This window comes from Crocuta crocuta, unplaced genomic scaffold (assembly GCF_008692635.1).
Source record: "Crocuta crocuta isolate KB4526 unplaced genomic scaffold, BGI_CrCroc_1.0 scaffold346, whole genome shotgun sequence".
Taxonomy (NCBI): Eukaryota; Metazoa; Chordata; class Mammalia; order Carnivora; family Hyaenidae; genus Crocuta; species Crocuta crocuta.
The window spans coordinates 404373-426761 of NW_027527957.1; the positions used below are offsets into that span (position 1 = coordinate 404373).

The following is a 22389-nucleotide window of genomic DNA, read 5'->3' on the forward strand; positions in this document are numbered from 1 at the left end:
CTGAGAAATACCTTGGGAATTAGCAAGAGTATGCCCTTTGGGTGCCACCCTCACGGTTCGAAGGTTTACCTTGAAATTTAACAGGAAAACACCCCACTAATGTTCATCATTCACTTAATCTATGACTCAAACTACTGCTATCAAATATTCTTGTCTCAGATAAAGAAATGGAATATAACAAAGTAGTTGTATTCCATTTTGTGCAGTAAGTTATCAAAAACAACAGAAATAGAATGTCTAGGTTAATGTGTATATCTTAATTTTATATATTTTACATTATATATTATATTACATTATATAATATATATACATTATATATATACATTACAATATATATACATTATATATTATATATATATATATAAAACCATGAGAAACTTAACTCACCATTTTGACTTAGTTTGAAAACTAAGATTTCTTCATCTGTTACTATAAATTTACCTAATTGTAACATAATATAGCAAGGTTAGGTTTTCTGATTTTTTTAATATGTTATTCTCAGAGATTTAGGTAGCACCTTTGTGATGTTTTTTCTATTACTTCCCAAGTAGAGAAAAACTTTGTTATCTGGGAATAACATTATTTTTGGCTTGACCTTGTATGGAAGACTGTAATGACACATGCAGCTGTTGAAATGTAAATGAGAAATAGGTTGACCACATTTGGAAACTGAACTTTTATTCCAGCCTTCTGGTCCTTTCTTATAGCCTGATAAGCTGCACTTAACCTTTGTGTAATATAGAACACTATGAGGTACAAGAGATCTAACTTAATTTCTGATGTGTCATAATAATTACTCTACTTTCAGAGGGGTGAGAATTTAAAGAGATCAGATAATTAAACTAAAATGTACATTAAATGATACTCCACTGAAGGATATATGAGGCCCATTTTATTCTCTTGTCTGGAAAAGTAAATATCTCTCTGTGTAGAATCTGTGTAAACTAATGTAAGATATATTCCCAAGCACAGTTCATGAGACCCACTGACCAAAAAGAATCAAGATAACAGTTACATGCCTTTGAGACCCAAACTCCCAGAATTTACCATATAAAAGTGAAATACAGATTGCAAAACTTCTCTAAAATTTGAAAGCATTTTTTAACTTCCTTAATAAAGATTTATCTTCAAAATGCTAGGCCTTACATTGTTGAGGGAGACACAAAACCTTGGAACTTACATTCTTGTATGGAGATAGACCCTAACCCCAATAAATTAAAGTGAATTGGCCATCAGATATGATAAACAATAAGGAGGAAAACAAGGAAGGGCATAAAAATTTTGGGGTGATGAGTTTTGTAATTTAAGATACGATACCAAGGAAGACTTTACTAAGCAGAAGACATTTGAGTAAAAAACTGAAAAGCATGGTGAGGAAGCCACGTAGATTTGGGGAAGATCACTCTCAGCAGAGAGAACAAGCATGAAATCGGAGGTGGAAGCAAGCCCAGCCATTTGAAGGAATAACAGGCAAGTCCACATGTCTGGAGCAAGACAAAGAAGGGAAGAGTAGGAAGAGATGTGGCAAGAGAAGAGAGAGGCCAGCGTGAGGAGATTCTGTAGGATCTTCTAGGTCACAAAAGGACTTTGGCTTTCCGTGTGAAATGAGAGCCACTGGAAGGTTTTGAGAATGAGCACCATGATCTGAATTATCTTTTAAGAGGATTTCCCGAGCTGCTGTGTCAAGAAGATAATGAAGGAGTCAAGAGACCCAGAGTTGAAAAATGTTGGTATTTGGAAAGCAGCTCATAAAATAACTACTGATTGGGGGGAAAAAAAATGTTTTTGTGTAGCAATAGTATATTATGCGTCTCCAGAGGAGCAGGGCCAATAGGATGTATATATACATGATTATGGAGTCTGAAGTTCCAAGATCTACAGGGTGAGTTGGCAGACGGAGACCCAGGATATTTCAGTTCAAGACTGAAAGCAGGAAGAAAGCCAATGTTCCAGTTCAAAGGCACTCAGGCAGGGAGAATCCTCTCTTCCTCCAGGGAGTGTCAGCCTTTTTGTTCTATTCAGGCTTTCAAATGATTGAATGAAGCCCAATCACATTAGGAAAGGCACTCTGCTTTACTCAGACTGCTAATTTACTTGTTAATCTTATCCAAACCAGTCTCACAGAAACACCCAGAATAACATTTGACTAAATAGCTAGGCACTCCAGGCGCAGGCAAGTTGACACACAAAATTAATCACAAGTGCACCCCTTGTCAACTTGGCCTCAGACACATGTCCAAAATTATTTGGAGATTAAACTATGCTTAATCTCCAAATATATACAATAATAGGTCACAATCCTAACATGATACAACTATCCTGCATACAACCAAGTATGCGTGAACTCCTTCCACAAAAGAAGAGGCAAATCTTTGAGTGATGTTCAGTCTTCTTGTAACTTAATACCATGATACAAATTAACAATACTTAAATACTATGATATCACGTCAATGCATCTTATGTTACACGATAAGGGAATAAGAGAAAACAAAGATGTTCTCTATATATATTGTGAATATTTTGTTGTGAATTATTTTTTGCATGTATATACATAAATATATTCCTTGTAATATAGAATATGTATATATACAAATATATTCACAAAATAAGGGGAAAATACTCATGACAATTATAGTCTTCATTTCTATAACTGATCATATGGTCATACCTGGTTATTATTTATTCTATATTCCTTTTGTCTTAATCAAGTCTTTCAGCTGGGCATGGCTCTTTACCTGTTGGGGTAACTGGAACTTTCATTCCTGAAGGGTCTGGGTCATTGGCAGTCCTGCCTGGAATGTGTTGTAGTTTTTCACGGACCTTAACCACAGGGCATGGTAACATCAAGAAATGTAGTCATACTCTCCCTTACCCCTATTGTGGAGTAGTACACCAATTTCTTCAAGGTGGTCAGGATCAGTCACTCCAGTCAGCACAGTGACTATTCAGAGGCCTGAAGAGTCCAAAATATCCAGGCTTCAGTCTTAACGTTCAGTTCAATGAAACCATTGTGTCTCCTGGTGGAAGCATTCCTCCCTCTGGAACTCAGACCTCTAGGCCAGCAGAGCATAATAAGGTCGTGTGAACAGGAAGCAAAACTTTTGCTGTGAATCACCAAGAGTAATGATAAATGATGCCACTCCCGTTTCCACCCGTTGATTCCTGGACCCATGAATCCTGGCTATCGAGAAACAGCACCATATATTGGACAATGATTCAGAGAGCATGCAGCCTTGTGGAAAACTTTGCCCCAGCTCTAGGAGATATAGCCATCAAGCTGGCACTGCAATTGAGTCTTCAATGGCCATTCCAACCTTCTGTCAAGTCAGCTTCTTTGAGGATGGTGGGAATATGGTAAGACCAGTGAATTTTATGAGCATAGGCTCATTTTCTGTGAGGCGAGTTCTTTGATCAGAGGCAATGCAGTGTGGAACACCATGGCAGTAGATAAGGCATTCTGTAAGTCCATTCTGAGAAGTCTTTCCACATATCTCTTCACCAGGTTTCCCCGTCACTAATTTTCTAATCATGTTCCTTCCAAGTCTCTGACCATTCAACTGAACCATTGGCAACAGCTCATGCATTGGTATATAATCACATGTCTAACCATTTCTCCTTTCAAGTAAGGTGGGCAGCCAGGCGCACTACTTGGAGTTCCACCCACTGGGAGGATTTCACTTCACTGCTGTCCTTCAGGATGTCCCAGAAAGGGAAGAGACAGTAGTGCTATAACTATCCACTTTCATGTGGTGACTACATATCATGCTGAACTATCTGTAAACTAGGCCTGAGTCCCCTCTTCCTGTTCAGCTGATCACAGGGAAAGCCCCATGAGGCCATGCATGAAGGCTTAGAAGAGAGAAGGTAGTATAGTTGGAGTGGGGACCATGGATATTTGGGCCACTTCTTCATGTAACTTTATTGTGCCTTCAGAACCCAATAAATCTTAATCATGTATGTATCACTTCTATGAGATGATGAAGTGCTGCTGTGCACCAACTTTATGGCTTGGTGGATCATAATACACAGTTCATGATGATCACATGACAACTTGGTGGTGGACAGTAAAGCATTCAATCTCTACCAAGTCCTAAGAGCAGTCTAAGAGGTGTTTCTCAAAAGAAGAGTAATTAGCTGTGAAAGATGACAGGGCTTTGCTCCAAAATCCTAAGGACCCATGATGCAATTCACCTACAGGGACTCCAAACAGCATCTCTATGAAGTGGCAAAGCAGCTTGTACAATAGCCTGATCTGTTGCAGAACCTTCCCTTATTCTTGGCTTCACTCAAAACTAGCATCTTTATGGATCACCAAATAAATGAGCCAGAGTAACAGACCCAAATGAACACCATGTTGCTTCTGAAACCCAAAGAGGCCACTAGGCCTTGAATCTTTTCTTGCCGTAGAAGAGACCAGAAGCAACAACTTATTCTTGATCTTAAAAGGGATATATTTAGGGTCGCCTGGGTTGCTCAATTGGTTAAGTGTCTGACTCATAAATTCAGCTCAAGTCATGATCACACAATTATGAGATCCAGCCCCGTGTTGGGCTCTGCACTGGGCATGGAACCTGCTTGAGATCCACTCTCTCCCTTGCTCTCTGCCTCCCCTCCGCTCACACACATGTGCACACTCTCTCTCTAAAACAAAACAAATGAAAAGGGATATCCCAACTGCCTCACACCACTGGATCCCCAGAAATTTCACTGAGGTAGAACATTCCTGTATTTTTTGTGGGATTCACTTTCTACACTCTGACATGCAAATATTTTACCAATAAGACTAGAGTAGTTGTTATTTCTTGCTCAGTAGGTCCAAGCAGCATGATGCCATTTAATATCTTATGGGAAAAAAAGGCTATCAAGTTTCTTGTGAGCTAAATTATAATGCAGGGCTAGAGAATGATATACCTCTATGATAGGACAGTGAAGAGGTAGTGTTGACCTTGACAACTGAAACCAAATTGCTGCTGGTGGACCTCATGGACAGGTATGGAGAGAAAGCATTTGCCGGATTAATAGTTGCATATCCAGTACCAGGAGGTGTGCTAATTTGATCAAGCAATGAAACCACACTTGGTACGGCAGCTGCAATTGGAGTCACCACCTGGTTAAGCTTATGAAAATCCACTGTCATTCTCCAAGATTCACCTGTCTTCTGCACAGGCCAAACAGGCAAGTTGAAGGTAGATGTGGTAGGCATTACCACTCCTGCGTCTTTCAAGTCCTTGATTATGGCACTAATCTCTGCAATCCCTCCGGGGGGGCGGTGTTGCTTTTGATTTACTATTTTCCATGGTAGAGACAGTTCTAATGGATTCCACTTGGTCTGTCCCACCAGGATAGCCTTTACTCCACAGGTCAGAAAACGAATATGGAGTTTATGTCAGCTAAGTATGTCTATTCTAATGATGCATTATGGAACAGGAAAAATAATCACAGGATGAGTTTGGGGACCCACTAGACCTACTGTGAGATGGACAGGAGTTAAAATTCCATGCATCACCTGACCTCCATAAGCCCCTACTAGTAGACCACAGTGATGTTTTGTCTCTTGGAATCAAATCAGAATCAGTATCTAGTAGTTCCTGAAATGTCTGGTTATTTCCTTTTCCTCAGTATACAGTTACCCTGGAAAAAGGCTGTAGGTCCCCTTGGAGAAGGCTGGAGAAAAATTAATAGTGTAAATTTTTGGCAGTGTTCTAGGGTCCTTCCTCAAGGGGATTTGGTCTTCTCTTCATTCAAGGGGTTTTGGGTCTGGCTCAAGTCTGATAATTTGTTGAAGGACCATACTCTGTTTTCATGAGTCAGATTAGACTTGTTCACTTAAACTAGAATTTTTCTGCTCATAAATATCAGGTAAAAATTTCATAAGCTTTCTATCTATTTTACTTCTAGGAACACCATGCCCGACTAGGTCCTTAGATCTGTGTGAATCAGACTATTCTGGTTGCTCTTTTCATTCTTCCCTCCATTACACTAACCACAATCATCTTGCCTTGGTGATTAAGTGCTGCCGCTTGACCCCTATGACACAGGGATCCAGTACTGTGCATTTAGGTTTCCCAGTTCGGTGTCCTCCATTCACACCATGAGATGTGTCTTACAGAGAAGAATGGTCACAGAGCTCTTCAAGGATGATGGGACTCCCCTCACAAATATATTACTCACAGAAGTGGTGAAAGGTATGACTTCTGGACCCTCCCAGAGTGGGTGAATGGGTCTTAATTCCCTAGAATTTGAATTTCTCCTCTATATTCAACAAAGGCAGTTCAGGTATTTCTAACTCACTCACTGTGGTCCACCTTTTAGTCCATGTTTCAGCAACAAGCTGTTTGACCCCATTTACCTCCTTGAGCTACAATATTAAATGCAGAATGTCTGCTTGTCAGACATCTGATGAATGTCAATAAATTCAGCCTGATCCAACTTAACAGTTCTTCGGCCATTATCCCAGACCCTTAATATCCATTCCCACAAATGTTCTGCACATTTGTCTGTAGAAATTAGAAAGCTCAAACAGTTCTTTGAAAGTATGGCACACCTCTGTGTGACTCACACTTTGTACCTCATCCTTAGAAGCCTTGCTGGGACTTGAGTCTAATTATGGGTCTAGAAACAAAGATGGTTGGTGGGGGTTGTCCTGAGGAGAATCAGCAATGTCTTGCATGGAAACTACTTCAGAGAAAGCCACTACAGTTTCTTCAGGTAACGCAGAGTTAATCCCCTCAGTCAAGGTGTAGAGGCCTTTTTAATTAACAAAGAAGGCTCATCAAACTTTAGGGGATCAACTTCCTCAGTTTCATCAGAGTCTTCCTGAATGTTTCTATTCCAACTTTTGGGATCCCACTCTTTTTCCATCAGTATTCTTACTTTACAAGTAAACACACTGAAAAAATTGGGATTTAAACTTGGATTGTAATTCAACCAGTAGCCAGGTGAGATTCTGGGTTGGAATCATCAGTCTCACCCTGCGGCTCTACGAGGTAAGGGTCTCCTTAAGAGGAATAAACAGAAACTTTAAGGTCACTTATGCAACTAAGCTGGGAATTTGTGTCTCTGAGCTCATCCTTTTCTTTCACTATTCTGACCAGAGACATTAGCCAACCTCATTATATTCATTTGTTTGATAAAAATATCCAACAATAATTACACATAGTCACCCAGATACTTGCTTCTTATAAGTGTCTGATTACAGTATCAAATGATAATATTTTGCATATCTCTATTGCCAGATCATACCATAGACTATTTGTGATCTCTTTACTATTAGAAAGAGAGTCATTAGCATTTTTAAATCTAACCACATTAGAGAGTCAATCCCAGAAACCCCAGAACCAATTCAGAAAACTCATCCTTAAAGTTCTGTTTCTCTAGAATCATTTTTGGTGCCAAAAATGTATATTAGTGGGGGTTCTTCATAGAAATAGAGCTAATAATACATAATACATATATGAAATATTAGATTACATATATATCTTAGAAAGGGACAGAAAGAGAATTATTATAAGGAATTGGCTCACACAGCTGTGGAATCTGGCACAAGTCCTAAGACCTGAAGGGCGAGTCGGTGAGCAGGAGACCGAGGAAAGCCAGTGATACAATTCCGCTCTGAAGGCTGGCAGGCTTCATATTCAGGAAGAGTTGATGTTTCAATTTGAGTCCAAAGCCTGGAAAAAGCTGATATCCCAGTTCAAAGGCAGTCAGGCAGAAAGAATTCTCTCTTGCTCAGGGAAAGGTCAGCCTTTTTGTGCTCTTCAGGTCTTCAACTGATGGGTTGTGGTTCATCCATATTGGGGAAGAAAATCTACTTTATTTAGTCTGTCAACCTAAATGTTAATATTCGAAAACACTCTGATAAGCATACAATAATGTATGACTGTAACGTACACCCAATCAAGTTGACCCATAAAATTAACCATCACAAAGAGGTTTTAATGATTAAAAAAATTATTAAACTTCTCTCCTTCATATACATGCTACATGCATATGGACCTACCTCATTCTATTGTGCTTCACTGTATTGTACTTCACAGATTCGGCTTTTTTTTTTTTTTAACAAATCTAAGATTTGTGTTAATCCTGCATCAAGGAAGTCTGTTAGTGCCATTTTTCCAACGATGTATGCTCACTTCATGTCTCTGTCACATTTTGGTAATTTCACAATATTTCAAACTTTTTCATTATTATTATATTTGTTAAAGTGATCTGTGATCAATGAATGATCTTTGATGTTACTATTTCACTTGTTTTGGGGCTCCACAAATTTAGTGGATGGCAAATTTAATAAATGTGTGTATATTCTGGCTGATCCACTGACCAGCCTTCCCCCCATCTCTCTCATTCTCCTTGGACCTCCCTACTCCGTTAGATAGAAAGATGTTGATATTAGGTCAATTAATAAGTCCACCATGGCTTCTAAGTGTTGAAGTAAAAGGAAGCATCATACATCTCTCATTTCAAACCAAAAGCTAAAAATGTTTCAGCTTAGGGAGGAAGGTACGTCAAAAGCCAAGATAGGCTGAAAGCTAGGCCCCTTGCACCAGTTAGCCAACTTGTGAATGCAAAGGAAAAGTTCTTGAAGGAAATTAAAACTTCTACTCCAGTGAACACACAAATGATAAGAAAATGAAACATTCTTATTGCTGATACAGACAAAGTTTCAGTGGTCTGGATAGAAGATCAAAGCAAAGCAATCACAACATTTCTTCAAGCCACAGGCTGATCGAGAGGAAGGTCCTAAATCTTCAATTCTAGGAAGACTAAGAGAGGTGAGGAAGCTGCAGAAGAAAAGTTGGAAGCCAGCAGAGGTTGGTTCCTGAGGTTTCAGGAAAGAAGCTATCTCCATAACATCGAAGTTCAGGGTAAGGCAGTAAGTGCTGATATAGAAGCCACAGCAAGTTATCCAGAAGATCTAGCTCAGATAATTAATAAGGGTGGCTACACTAACCAACAGATTTACAATGCACACAACTTTCTATAGGAAGAAGTTGACATCTTGCACAAGAAAGGAGAAGTCAGTGTGTGATTTTAAGTCTTCAAAGAACAAGCTGACTCTTTTCTTAGAAGCTAATGCAGCTAGTGACTTTTAGTTGAAGACAGTGCTCATTTGCCATTCTGAAAATCCCAGGGCCTTTAAGAATTATGATGAATCTATTCCACCTGTGCTCTGTAAATGGAACAGCAAAACCTGGATGATAGTACATCTGTTTACAACATAATTACTGAATATTTTAAGCTCACTGTTGAGACCAACTGCTTAGGAAAAAAGATTCTTTTCAAAATATAACAGCTCATTGACAATACATCTGGTTACCCAAGAGCTCTGATGGAGACGGATAGTGAGATTAATGTTGTTTTCATGCCTGCTAACACAACATCCATTGTTCAGTCCATGGATAAAAGAGTCATTTAAACTTTAAACTCTTTTTAAAAATATAATTTATTGTCAAATTGGCTAAGATACAGTGTGTAAAGTGTGCTCTTGGTTTTTAGGGTAGATTCCCATAGTTCATCACTTACCTACAACACCAGTGCTCATCCCAACAAGTGCCCTCCTCAGTGCCCATCACCCATTTTCCCCTCTTCCCTGCCCCTTCATCCACCTTCAATTTGTTATAGCAGCACTTTCAATAACAGCTAGATTATGGAAAGTGCCTAAGTGTCCATCTACTGATGAATGGATAAAATGTGGTTTATATATACAATAGAATACTACTTGGCAATGAAAAGGAATGAAATTATGCCATTCGCAGCAACATGGACAGAACTGGAAGGTATTATGCTGAGTGAAATAAGTCAATCAAAGAAGAAGAGATATCCTATGTTTTCACTCATATGTGGATCTTGAGAAACTTAATAAAAGACTATGGGGAAGGGTAGGGGAAATAATAGTTACAAACAGAGAGGGAGGGAGGCAAACCATAAGAGACTCTTAAATTCAAGTGTTTTTTTTAAAGAAATACATTTTGTAAGGCTATATAGCTGCCATAGATAGTAATTCCTCTAACAGATCTGGGAAAGTCCACCAAAAACCTTCTGGAAAGGATTCACCCATCCCAGATGTCATTTAGAGTATTTGTGATTCATGAAAGAGATCAAAATATCAACATTAACAGGACTTTGGAAGAAGTTGATTCCAATCCTCATGGATGATTTTGCGGGGTTCAAGACTTCAGTGGAGGAATCAACTGCAGATGTGGTGGGAATAGTAAGAGAACTAGACTTAGAAGTGGAGCCTGGAGATGGGCCTGGATTGCTGCGATCTCACGATCAAACTTGAACGGATGAGGAGTTGTCTCTCATGGCTGAGCAAAGAAAGTAGTTTCTTGACATGAAATCTACTCCTGGAAAAATGCCGTGATGATTGTTGAAATGACATCAAAGTATTCAGAATATTATATATAGTTGATAAAGCAGCAGCAGGATTTGAAAGGATTGACTCCAATTTGTAAAGAAGTTCTACTGTCGATAAAATGCTACCAAACAGCATCGCATGCTGCAGAGAAAGGGAGACTCAATCAATGAAAAAATCTACATTATTGTCTTATTTGAAGAAATTGCCGCAGTCATCCCAACCTTCAGCAGCCACCACCCTGATGTGTCACCAGCCATCAGCATCAACCCCTCTACCAGCAAAAAGATTACATCTCTATGAAAGTTCAGATGATGTTAGCATTTTTTTAGCAATAAACTATTTCTAATTAAGGTATGCACATTTTTGTTAGGCATAATGCTATTACACACTTAATAGACTACAGTGTATTATGAAAATAACTTTTGTAGGTACTGGAAACCAAGAAATTTATTTGACTCACTTTACTGTGGTGGTGAGGGACCAAATATTTCCAGGGCATGCTTGTGCTCAAAACTGATTCATAATCTGCATATTAATTATGGTACCCAATTTAAAACAAATGCCTGCTTTTACGGACATATTATATTAATTTCTCTCTCAGAGTATGCCACTTACATTTTGTGATAAAATAGTTCCGGAAAGTGTTTATTATGATTTCTCTCCAAGTCTGAGGATGATTTCAGAAACTTTTCAGCTAACAAATATCTTATACATGTTTTTAACACATGAACTAAATTTTGAATCTACTTTTAGCCTATTCTTCATTCTGCTGATGATGCATTTATTTTTTTTTTATTTTTTCCTTTTTATGGAAACAATTCACTTGTCAGAGATTTCACTGAATAGCTTTCAAAATCATATAAAATTGTGGGTTCCTTCAACGATTTGAAAAATTTCTGTAACAGGGGCACCTGGGTGGCTCAGATGGTTAAGCGTCTGATTCTAGATCTCCACTCAGGTCATGATTCCACAGTTCGTGAGTTCGAGCCCCACATCGAGCTCTACACTGACAGTGAGGAACCTGTTTGGGATTCTGTCTCTCCCGCTCTGACTGTCCCTCCTTCGCTCATGCTTGCGCGCATGTGCTCGCTCGCTCTCTCTCCCAAAATAAATAAATAATTTTTAAAAAGAAAAAGGTCTATAGCAGACAACACGCTAGAGACCAAGATCAACTGGTGCATTGATCTAATAAAGGCTGATTTTCTAAAATTCATGACCATGTCTCCAAGTTAGCTTTCCTCTTTGGTTATTTTTAGAAATCATTATGATTGTAATTTCACTTGTCCCAGTAGCAACAGATTCACATTCCATAACGAAACTATAGTTTTCTTCATTCTTGATGACTATAAATACTTTTAATTGCAGCAATGGTACCATTATTCTGTCATTAATTTAATACTTCAGAAAAGCATTTTTAAATTGTTGATCAATTTTGCAAATTCAGCATATATCCAGCACTATGGTCTGGTCTCAACAATAAGAAAATAGGATTATTAATAAGCAAAGAATAATACAGAAATGATGTGAATATAAGTCATTTAAACAAATTGACTAATTCAGAGGCTGTGGAACATATACTATCTTTGAAAAAAATAGTGATTATTCAGAACATAAAGACATTTCTGTTACAAAAATCATCATTTATTGCTTTGTTTCAAATTTATGACATGTATGTGGGCAAATATTTCATGTTCTCATCCTACATCACCTAAATTCCTATGAGTCACCCATGGGCCATTAGGGACCACCTGTGTTCCATGGACGGCGCTTTGAGAATCATTGCCCTAGAGGCTCATTGCAGACACCATCGGGAATGTACCAAAAGGCAGGAGGAAGGAGAGGCTGGCAGAACAGGAAGACCTCTACTTTCAATAAGAGGATTCAGCTTTGCATATTGGGTTGATGAGAAACTTTTTTACTTCCAGAAATGTTTCTACTGATTAAAACAAAAAGTTTTTAAAGCGTCATCACTAAGTTTGTCCAGAAGAAGAAATATGAAACAATTGAAGATACATTACTTGAACATATTCATATTATAGCTAATTGTATAGTAGTGTCTTCATTATGTCGTGTTTTCTTCAGATGAGAAAAAAATGAAAAAAAGGAGTAGGATCCTCTGAGAGCAAAAAGCTCTTAAAACTGTCTTAAAAAGAACCAGAGATATGACTAAAGTAAATAACATGAAGCATATCGAGTAATACACCTGACATGAACAATATAAAGGGGAGAAAAATATAGGTAATAACTTTTATGTTATTTCACACTCTGAGAAGAGAAAGAAAATTAAAGTCACTCATATTATACAGTTTCAGAAGTTAAAACGAGATCTATTTAAGACATTGTCTAATGGGTTAGCAGGTTTTGATACACCAAATTGACTGTTCAGTCAACTTAACAGATCTGTCACCTTTTTCATCCATTTGACATTTGGGCTCTGATTTTTTTTTTTTTTTTTTTTTNAGAATTGACTTGTCAGAGTTCCAGTCTCTGAACATGCCATTTCCCAGCCAGAACGACACTAAAAACAAGCATCAACTGCTGACCTTTTAAATTCATCACTCTTTGTAACTCCAATCACAGAAAAATACTTAGGAAAATGTGGCTCTTTCATCTCTGTGTGGTAGTGGCTACACAGCTCTTCCTACAGAAGCTGGCAACCCTCAGTTCCTCTTCTCACTTGTGAGAAATGCTTTGAAAAAGCCATTTCCAGCCAAAGTTCTCAGCCTTCTATTTCCTTCTTTACTTAAAATGAGGAAATGATTTGTAGAAAGGGGAATAAAACAATAAAAGGATTCATTTATTGTCTACTTAGCTGGTCCGAATTATCTCTTGATCCACATCTTTGCTGACTTTGGGAACTCCTCGAATCCCTTCTCAGCACTTGACAGAGCCAGCCAGCTATTTTGCAAATTCTCATTCTCATAGCCAACCTGGGAGTTTGTGAAACAAAATGCTAAACTTGCTTCAACATAAGCCAGACACTTAGGCTAAAATTACGATGTAGAAAGGAGCCAGGGAACTGATAAAAATCAAAATTGTGTGTGTATGTGTTTAAAACCATGCCTTCAAGACCGCACTGCTTCGCATTATTTATTCTTACATCAAATTACCTTTGTAACCCCAGTTATTTGAGCTCCCATTGAAGTGTCTTTGCATTCCCCACGTAACCACAGATTAAGAAGATCTAAAAGGTATAGAGCACTTTTCTTGTGCCAGTTGTTGTGCTGGGCATTTTATTTACGTTGCCTTATTTACCCCTCACCTCAGCCGATGAGGTGGACACACTTTACAAATGCTAAATGTGGAAGTTAAATAAGTTTCCTGTGGCCACATAGCTAGCCAGGGCTATGTACAGAGGCTGGATTCAACTCTAGACAAGTAGAGGCAGCCACATCTATACCGTGTCCATACCAGATAAGGATGCTGCAAGGATTTTGCTCATTAAATTGCATTTCTTCTTTAGGAAGACTCATGGGAGATGTCACTGCCAGTCTTAGCATCGAGAGTAATTGAACTTCTTCTAAGCAAATGATTATTCTTATCCTCTAATTACCTACTGAAAAATGCAGGGCCCAACTCAGGGCCCTCTTGAAGCAGTGAAAAAAAATCTTAAGGAATTCACTCAGTAGCATCTTCCTGATGTCTGCATTTTGTCCCTATTCTCATTTTCTTTGAATCCATTTTCTTCATTGGCATAATGTGTTTGTCATTTCATCTTGTTTTATTTTCAGTGTCCATAGTAGCAATGTGAAAGGTTTTCTAGAACAGAAAGGAGATAAATGTATAGTCACGTAAACAAAACTGGGATGATAAAAGTCTAGAAATATAAACAAGTCTAGAAATGTCGGACACCTGGGTGGTTCAGTTGGTCAAGTGTCTGACTTCAGCTCAGGTCATGATTTTGAGATTCATGAGTTTGAGCCCCACATCAGGCTCTGTGCCTGCTTCAGATTCTGTGTCTCCTGCTCTCTCTGCCCTTCTCCTACTCTCTCTCTCCAAAAATAAACATTAAAAAAATTATATAATTGTGAACAACATTATGACAGAAAAGCTATCACTCTATGATGAAAACATTCCAGATAACTGACCCGTGGATAATTGACAAGTGTCAACACAAAAATTTATTTCAAGAGACGAGCGTGTTGTTGGTAGGATTCCTTTCCCAGAAAGTTAAACTTCAATTTTTCACAAAAGAGCTTTGCCATCTCAACAGAAAATTGGAAATTTTAACCTTAGATTTTCATCCAAAGCTGTCTGGAAAGCATAGAAATGGAGATCAGTGGTGAGAATGAAGGAAAGCTGATAAGACAACATGTTGCTTTTGCTATTTTCTGAGTTTTTCCTTCAATGGGCAAAACAGGTGAACCACGTTTTTTTTCTCTTTCTCTCTCTCTAAAACTTTATGTTGGAGTATATTTCTTAGCATATAAGTGGACACCTGCATTCCCCTACTTTTCAAAAAATTAAAATAAAGGGGTGCCTGGGTGGCTAAGTAAAGCTCAGGTCATGATCTCACAGTTCATGAGTTCAAGCTCCGCATGGGGCTCTGTGCTGACAGCTCAGAGCCTGGATCCTGCTTCAGTTTCTGTGTCTCCCTCTCTCTGCCCCTCCCCCAGTCATGCTCTGCCCCCCCCCCCTTCTCTGTCTCTCTCTTTCTCTGAAAAATGAATAAACATTAAAAAAATTTTCAATTAAAATAAAATGGCAGAAAACTCCAAAACAAAGAAGCTCTTCTCTTTCTCCTTCCTTAGCAGGAAACCAAAACAAGGCACTGTTTCTCCAGTATAAACAATTATTTATTTACTGACCATTTCAACAGTGATAGTATTCTGTAATTACCTTGAATTCATCAATAATATACCACATATTATAAGAATCGCTGTGATTGTCAATATTGTCCTCATTACAATAAAAAACGGACCACACAAATTCCCAATGATTAAAGGCTTTCTCTTTCAATATGCCCTATAGAATGAGTATTAAAATCATTAAAGGATAGTGTACCTAGGTGAAAGTGTGCAGAAAGAAGCTCCAAAATATATCAGATTTTTCTCTCTTCTCCAAATATAATGTCTTTTTAAATAGGTAAAATTATAAAAATTTAATATTCTGCTTTTTTGGCATTCACAATATCCTCTCTGTAACTTTAATTTATAAAAAGTTGACATTTTCAACATATTGTTGAATAATATTTATATTGCACTGATCATAATATATCCCCCCAAAAGAACTCATTCTATTTATTATAGATTAAAGAATACAAACGTGACTTTTTATTTTTTATTAGAAATTGTATTTTTCTAATCTATTTTTTATTTTTTAACATTTATTCACTTTTGAGAGACAGAGACAGAACATGAGCAGGGGAGAGGGTGGGAAGAGAGAGAGAAGGAGACACAGAATCCGAAACAGGCTCCAAGCTCCGAGCTGTCAACTCAGAGCCTGATGCCCAGCTCGAACTCATGAACTAAAAGATTATGACCTGAGTCGATGTTGAACGTTTAACCAACTGAGCCACCCAGGCACCCCATTCTTATTAGAAATTTTCTAAGGTAGAATTGAATCCATAGAAAAAAATCATATTTGAATCTATTTAAAAGAACAATCAAAGTTCTGAGATGAGATAATTAGCCTTCAGTTCAGTATTTTCCTTGGGTGGTTTACATCTGGATTCTAAACTTTATTTTCATCTAATTTAATTAAAGTGTTCAGCTGAGAATATTTTCAGTGAATGTAAAATAAAGAAAATGTGTCTGAGGATCCACTGACCATTTAATCATCCAATTTCTCCCAAATCCTTGGAATGAAGGTTAATGAATCGCCTGAGCCCTTCCCATCATTCACATTTTCCATCAAAACGAATTGATCTCAAGATTCTTATAAAAGGAAGTAAGCAGACACAGCCCAGACCAAATTCCTCCGCTGGAATAGGTACTAAGTAGGCCATCTAGAAATTCAACCTCCTACAACACATTCCCCAAACCCAACATGTCTTCTTTCCTTTCTACACTCATCTTTCTTTCTTAAAGACTGACTTGTTTTCTTTACTGAGGCTCTTAGATTAGAAACTTCCCCGGAGAGAATTCAAGCCTGAGCTGAGTACGGCTGGCGTGGGCCTGTAGAGAGATCACTTCGCTGACCACTGAAACAAACACTACCTGTGGACTACCACAGCAGTTGTTTAATTAAGCACAGCATCACACGCAGAGCAGTTTCTGATGGGAGATGAAGATTCCACTTGAAATGGCTAGGGGCTTTCGACCAGCAAAATGTAATTATCTGAACTGAAATCCAGCTGACATTTCAAACAAATACCAGGGGATCGTTAAGGATCAGATGCTTCATTTTACGTCAGTGCTTCTGCCTTCAGCATCCTCTACTCCCTGCCCCCCAACGTGGAAGGAACACCTCACACTGAGCCGTGAGCACTGCTTAGTTTCTCTGCCAATTCCTGCCAGCACCGAGGCCGGGTTTATACTAACAGAGTAACTGAGACAAGTATCCAAATATTTTAGGCCAAATGAATTTTGATTCCTTCCAAATTAAAAGCTTTATATAATATTTATAGAAGCTAGAATTCTGCTTTGCCGCCCTTCCCATTCCCGATAAAACCAGTTTCCCTTGCTTTTTAAAGTATACAGTTAGAGATAGGATATCTCCGATTGGTCTTTCTCTGGCGCCCGATGAAGACACTTTCATTTAATTTATGTCTTTTGTAAGTTGATATTTTCAGAAAGAATTCTTGGGAATTTTAGCCATAGACCCTGCATTTTTTAAGGCAGAAACAAAGTGAACAGAGGAAGAGTAGGATATGATCAGAGCTGTGCCAGTGTTTGGTCTCAGGATTTTCAGTGCCTTGAGTTAGTGACCACAATCACTAAGATGCANTTTTCAAGAATATTAAGAAGTAAAGGTAGAAAAGATCTCTCAGGGGGCGGGTGGCTGGATCATTCGGTTGAGCATCCAACTTCGGCTCAAGTCATGATCGCCTGGCTCAACTTGTGAGTTCGAGCCCCACATCCATCTGGCTGCTGTCAGCAGTCTTCTTTGGATCTTCTAGCCCCCTCTCTCTCTACCCCTTCCCCACTTGTGCTCTCTCTCTCTCCAAAATAAATGAATCTTAGAAAAGAAAAAGATCTCCCAGTTTAACTGTCTTTTCATGGTAAGGGCATATTTCTTAGAATATATATATCATGCATATTCCCCGTTTTAATTTTCAATATTACAGCTCATGTTGGCTAAAACACCTTTCCCTAGGAGTATCTTTTATAATCATTCTTGGCTGTTAGAAATTTTTCCTTGCTACTTAGCTTGAGTTTTCCTTTGTTTAGCTCCATGCTATTAGTTTTCATCGCACCCCATCAGACTTCTCTAAATAACTCTTTCCTTTACCTCTTGATTTGTCACAGGAAAAACACTGTTTACTTGCCAGACAAATTTGTCATTCTCCTTCTCATCACTTGTCTACTTTGAATCCTCTCTCTGTTGCCCCTTTAAAGATAGTGACCGGTGGTCCTTTTTGGTACTCATTGCCCCAGCATAATTATTAACACCAGGAAATTGGTTGAATGATAAATAATACAGTTACCTTAATTTTATAGCAGACAATGTACTTGAGGTCACTCTCACACTGTGCAGAAAAGGTTATGAAACTGAACATAATGGTCACCCTTTTATGCTCTACTTATTTTTTTAAATGTTTATTTTTTATTTTTGAGAAAGAAAGAGAGAGAACATGAGCGGGTAAGGTGTAGGGAAGGGGGTGGGACAGAGGATCCGAAGTGGGCTCTGCCCTGATTTGTGCTCTACTTTATAATATTTATCACAATGTTAATATAGTTAGTATTAATTATATACCTATTTCTTTAGTGTCTGCTTTCTGCTTTAGACTGAAGCTTCATGACAGCAGGGGCACATTTCTCTGATCCTTTCTACCATCCTCAGGACCAGCGCAGTGGCCATCACCTAATAGGTGTTTAACAAATATTTGCTGAGTAAAGAAATGAATGACTTTGGATCTCAGAAACTTACAGAGCCTTGCATCACTGCAGTCTCCTTCATCGTCTCTATTTAACCCCAGCCTCACCAACCTCATGTCTGGTTTGGTTTGATTTGTCTTTATAAAATTATTTGACCTCTGACTATACGTGGGAATCTGGCTAATTATCAACAAACTTCATTCCAACCTTCCTGTGTTCTGAAATTACACTCAAAGGAATTTGTGGTCTTGGATTATTATTTGTCAGCTATTCAGTAGGATGATCACATCTAGAAATCCCAATCCTATAAGGAGTATTAATCTTACTTAAAATCCTTATTTATAATCCACCCATTCAGAGCACAGAATCCTAGATTTTATTCTTCCCCAACTGCCAAAAGACACTTCTCTGAATATAGCCAGCCATCTCTAATAGCTCTTCTCTTTACACGTTTTTTGATATCCTTTGTTGATTCTGTCCCAACCTGAGAAATGTATTTGTTTAATCTGACTGCCTTACCTAAGTAATGTGCTCTTTCTTTCTTCCATTCATTGCCAGACTCTTTAAATTAGAGACAGCTGGGTGGCTCAGCCAGTTGAATGCCGGACTCTTGATTTGGGTTTTAGGTCCTGATCTCACAGTGGGATCGAGCCCTGAGTCAGGCTCTGTGCTGACAGCATGGAGCCTGCTTGGGATTCTCTCTCTCTGTCCCTACCTTGCTCACACACTTTCTCTCAAAATAAATGAATAAACACTTTTAAAAATAAAAATAGATTAATGGTCTAACCTCTAACTGAAACTTTCCACTGAGATATTCTGCTACCAGCTCACCTGGAGCATATTGGACCCTGATGCCCATTGTCTCCGGTTTCCCACTAGCTTTCTTCTCCGTCAGTACTACCACCAGAGTTCATCCAATCAACAAGACTCAAGACTCTAAGATGGTCTTTGGGTCAGCCCTCTCCTTCACCCACTCCGTCCAATTTACCAAGCCTTTCATTCTCTTTCTGAAGAGTTTCAGATCCATTACTTTAACTTCATCCCCACTGATGACATCCCAGTGCTAACCCTTATCTTCTAACACCTAACACCTTATCTTCTAACTCCTTTCTAAAGGAAACTATAGTGTAAGAGTCCTTAGAGAAGCCTCATAGATTTTAGTTCACCCTGCTTATTTAAATGTTACCTTCATCATGTACACAACATCATTTCTGACTTCAGCTTCTGTTGCTATTCTCATTTTTCCTTTCCTTTTTTTCTAGTTTATTTATTTTAGAGAGAGAGAGAGAGAAAGAGAAAGAGCATGCCAGTGGGAGCAGAGAGAGAGAAGAGAGAGAGAATCCCAAGCAGGCTTCACATTGTCAGTGCAGAGTCTTACTCAGGGCTCAGTTCTCCAAACCGCGAGATCATGACCTGAGCCAAAGTAGAGTCTGACACTTAACCGACTGAGTCACCCAGGCACAGCTCTCATTTTTCCTCTTCTTTCTCAGCTACGCTAAGTTGCCCCTTTGAACTCATTTCCTCCATGCCCCAGCATCTTGCTCCCTTCAGCCCCACTGGCATAATTCTACCCCAGAATGTGGGTAGTTACTCTTTCTTCTGCCTAAAATGTACTCAGAGCTTGCTCCTACAATGCTCAGTTTTCTGCTTGCCTTACCAAAAAAGACTCTGTCTCATTCTCTGTCACTTTTTATCCCCAACATTGCAGCTACTGCCTAACTATGATGTATTTGTGTTTACTGTTTCTGCACCTTACTCTCTAGGATGCAAACTTTATGAAAAAATTTCTTCTTTCATTTTTTGTCTTTGTTTTCTGAATCATCTCCAGAAACTACAAGAGAACAGGAGCTCCATAAATATTTGTTGGATGGCAAAATTGCCATTTTGTTCTTTATATAAAACAATAAATTTTAATATTCTCATGTTCTCCATTATTCTGGGATTGCCATTTCCTTTCCCTCACTGTAGTATAAACTAACTGCTGAATGTTTTTACAAAATTCAGAAAGTTAATGCATTAGAGGATGGGGGAATTAGTTAGCTTCTTGTCAATGGATTTCCCCTCTTGCATCAAATTATTATAGCAGATTTCCCTTCAATACCTCTGGCTTCATATAAGCCACAACCCTCACTCATTCTCATTCTTTCAAATCTACTTTTTTAGAAAAGGCGGACCAGACTCTCAGACTTCCTTTGCCTAAACAAAGGGAATTTTAATAGGGTCTCCCAAATAAGCAAATGAATCTTGCTACCATCCTTGTATACTGTTAATGTCTGACAATTTTCTTACTGCTACAATGGGTGATTGAAAACTAATAACTTGTAACAGTGATTAACATGAATTATTTACTAATTTCCCAAAACATGCTCAGATCTGACAACAACTCAAGGACATAGGTGCCATTATTAAAGTTCCCAGTAACAGATGAAAATAATTAGTCTTAGAAATTTAACTAACCAGCTTAATGTCATGACACAAGTTTGAGAAAGAGGAATCGAACTGGGATCTGTCTGACTGCAAAGCCATACACTACTTCCATCATAAAGTGTACTAAATCTCTTTTGTATCAAGTGGACAGTGAATTAGTGAATTAATGAATTGCATCCTCTTTCCATCTTATTAATGATGTTTAATAACCTACTTTCAAGCTAAACCAGTGGAAAGGCTGGTGGTCAACCATGGAGAACAGCCTGTGAACAGTTCCCATTAACCAGACAGAACATGAGTGACTTTGCCAAAGATTTAGCAGAGGATGTTTCTGAACTGTGTGGGAGGCATAACTCCATACCCTCTAAAGTCTCTTCAAGATCAAGTTATGCATTCTGTGACTCCAAGAGGTTCTTATAAAGTGGAAAATTTGGAATCATGAATGATTGGCTATAGTTTACATAAAAGGAAGTAAAATTTATCTAACTTGGTCTTTCTTTTATGCTCTTCTAAAAATGAAAAAAATTATTTTGGGATGAACCCAGAAGATAACAATCAGAACGTCAACATTTTGAACTCTATCAGCTTTAATTCATGTTTTCCTTTAAGTTTGCACTTTTGTGGTATTGACTTTTCTCAAGAGTCAGAGAAAATAACAATGGTAAATATCGAGCACTTCATGTTCCTGGAACAAACTACCCAGTGCTAGAAACACCAGCTTCAGCCTGTGCTGAGAAAGCACCCAGATGTTAGCCAGCTGAAACAATATATCCCAGTGCATCTAAGTAAAAAATTCATTTTCATTTAAAAATTGGAAGTTCAGAGTTTCTGATAGGAGTCAAGAAACTGCAAATATTAATGAATCTATGACCTTGCTTTTGCCAGAAGTAGCCATATAGCTCCTAGAACACTAAAAATGAAAAAGTAAATACAATTCTGGATATGATAGCTTACCTTCTGATTTCTGAACACTGAGCTAATAATAGTAGAGATGCCTAATATTTCTTTAGTTACTTATTTGTGATTTTCACGTACCAAATCCTGACCATGGGTTGCTTGGAAGAGCAAGATCATATGTCTCCAGCACCAGGAGATGCAGGAAAGAGGAGTAGAGATGAGAGAGGGACTGTGCAGACCACTAGTAAAGCTGGAATGGTGAGGGAGATACCCCTCACTCCTCACAAAACTCTCTAAGAGGAAAAATTAATAAAACCATCAAACAAATATAAGAAAATGCTGAAGAACCCTGAAAACTTTAAAAGTAGGCATTGGTGGAGCACCTGGGTGGCTCAATAGAGTTAAGTATATGACTCCTGACTTTGGCTCAGGTCCCCACCTCACAGTTGGTGAGACCGAGCCCTGAGTTGGGCTCTGTGCTGACAGTGCAGAGCCTACATGGGATTTTCTCTCTCTATCTCTCTCTGCCCCTCCCCAAACATGAGCATGTGTATATGAACTCTCTCTCTCTCTCAAAATAAATAAATAAACGTTAAAAAAAGAAATTAGCATTTGTTCACATAATCACAGAAAAATATAGGCTTGATCTCATACAAATTAGTCTAAGAAAAAAATGGAATTTGAATTATAAATTGAAACATAAAGCCTGACTACTTTGGTTTTTCACTA

The 22389-nt window shown here is 38.3% G+C and overlaps 1 pseudogene; it reads right to left on the reverse strand.

The window, feature by feature from the left end:
• Window positions 1-3495: 3495 nt before the first annotated feature.
• Window positions 3496-13857, reverse strand: LOC144222238 (uncharacterized; annotated as a pseudogene).
• Window positions 13858-22389: the final 8532 nt, after the last annotated feature.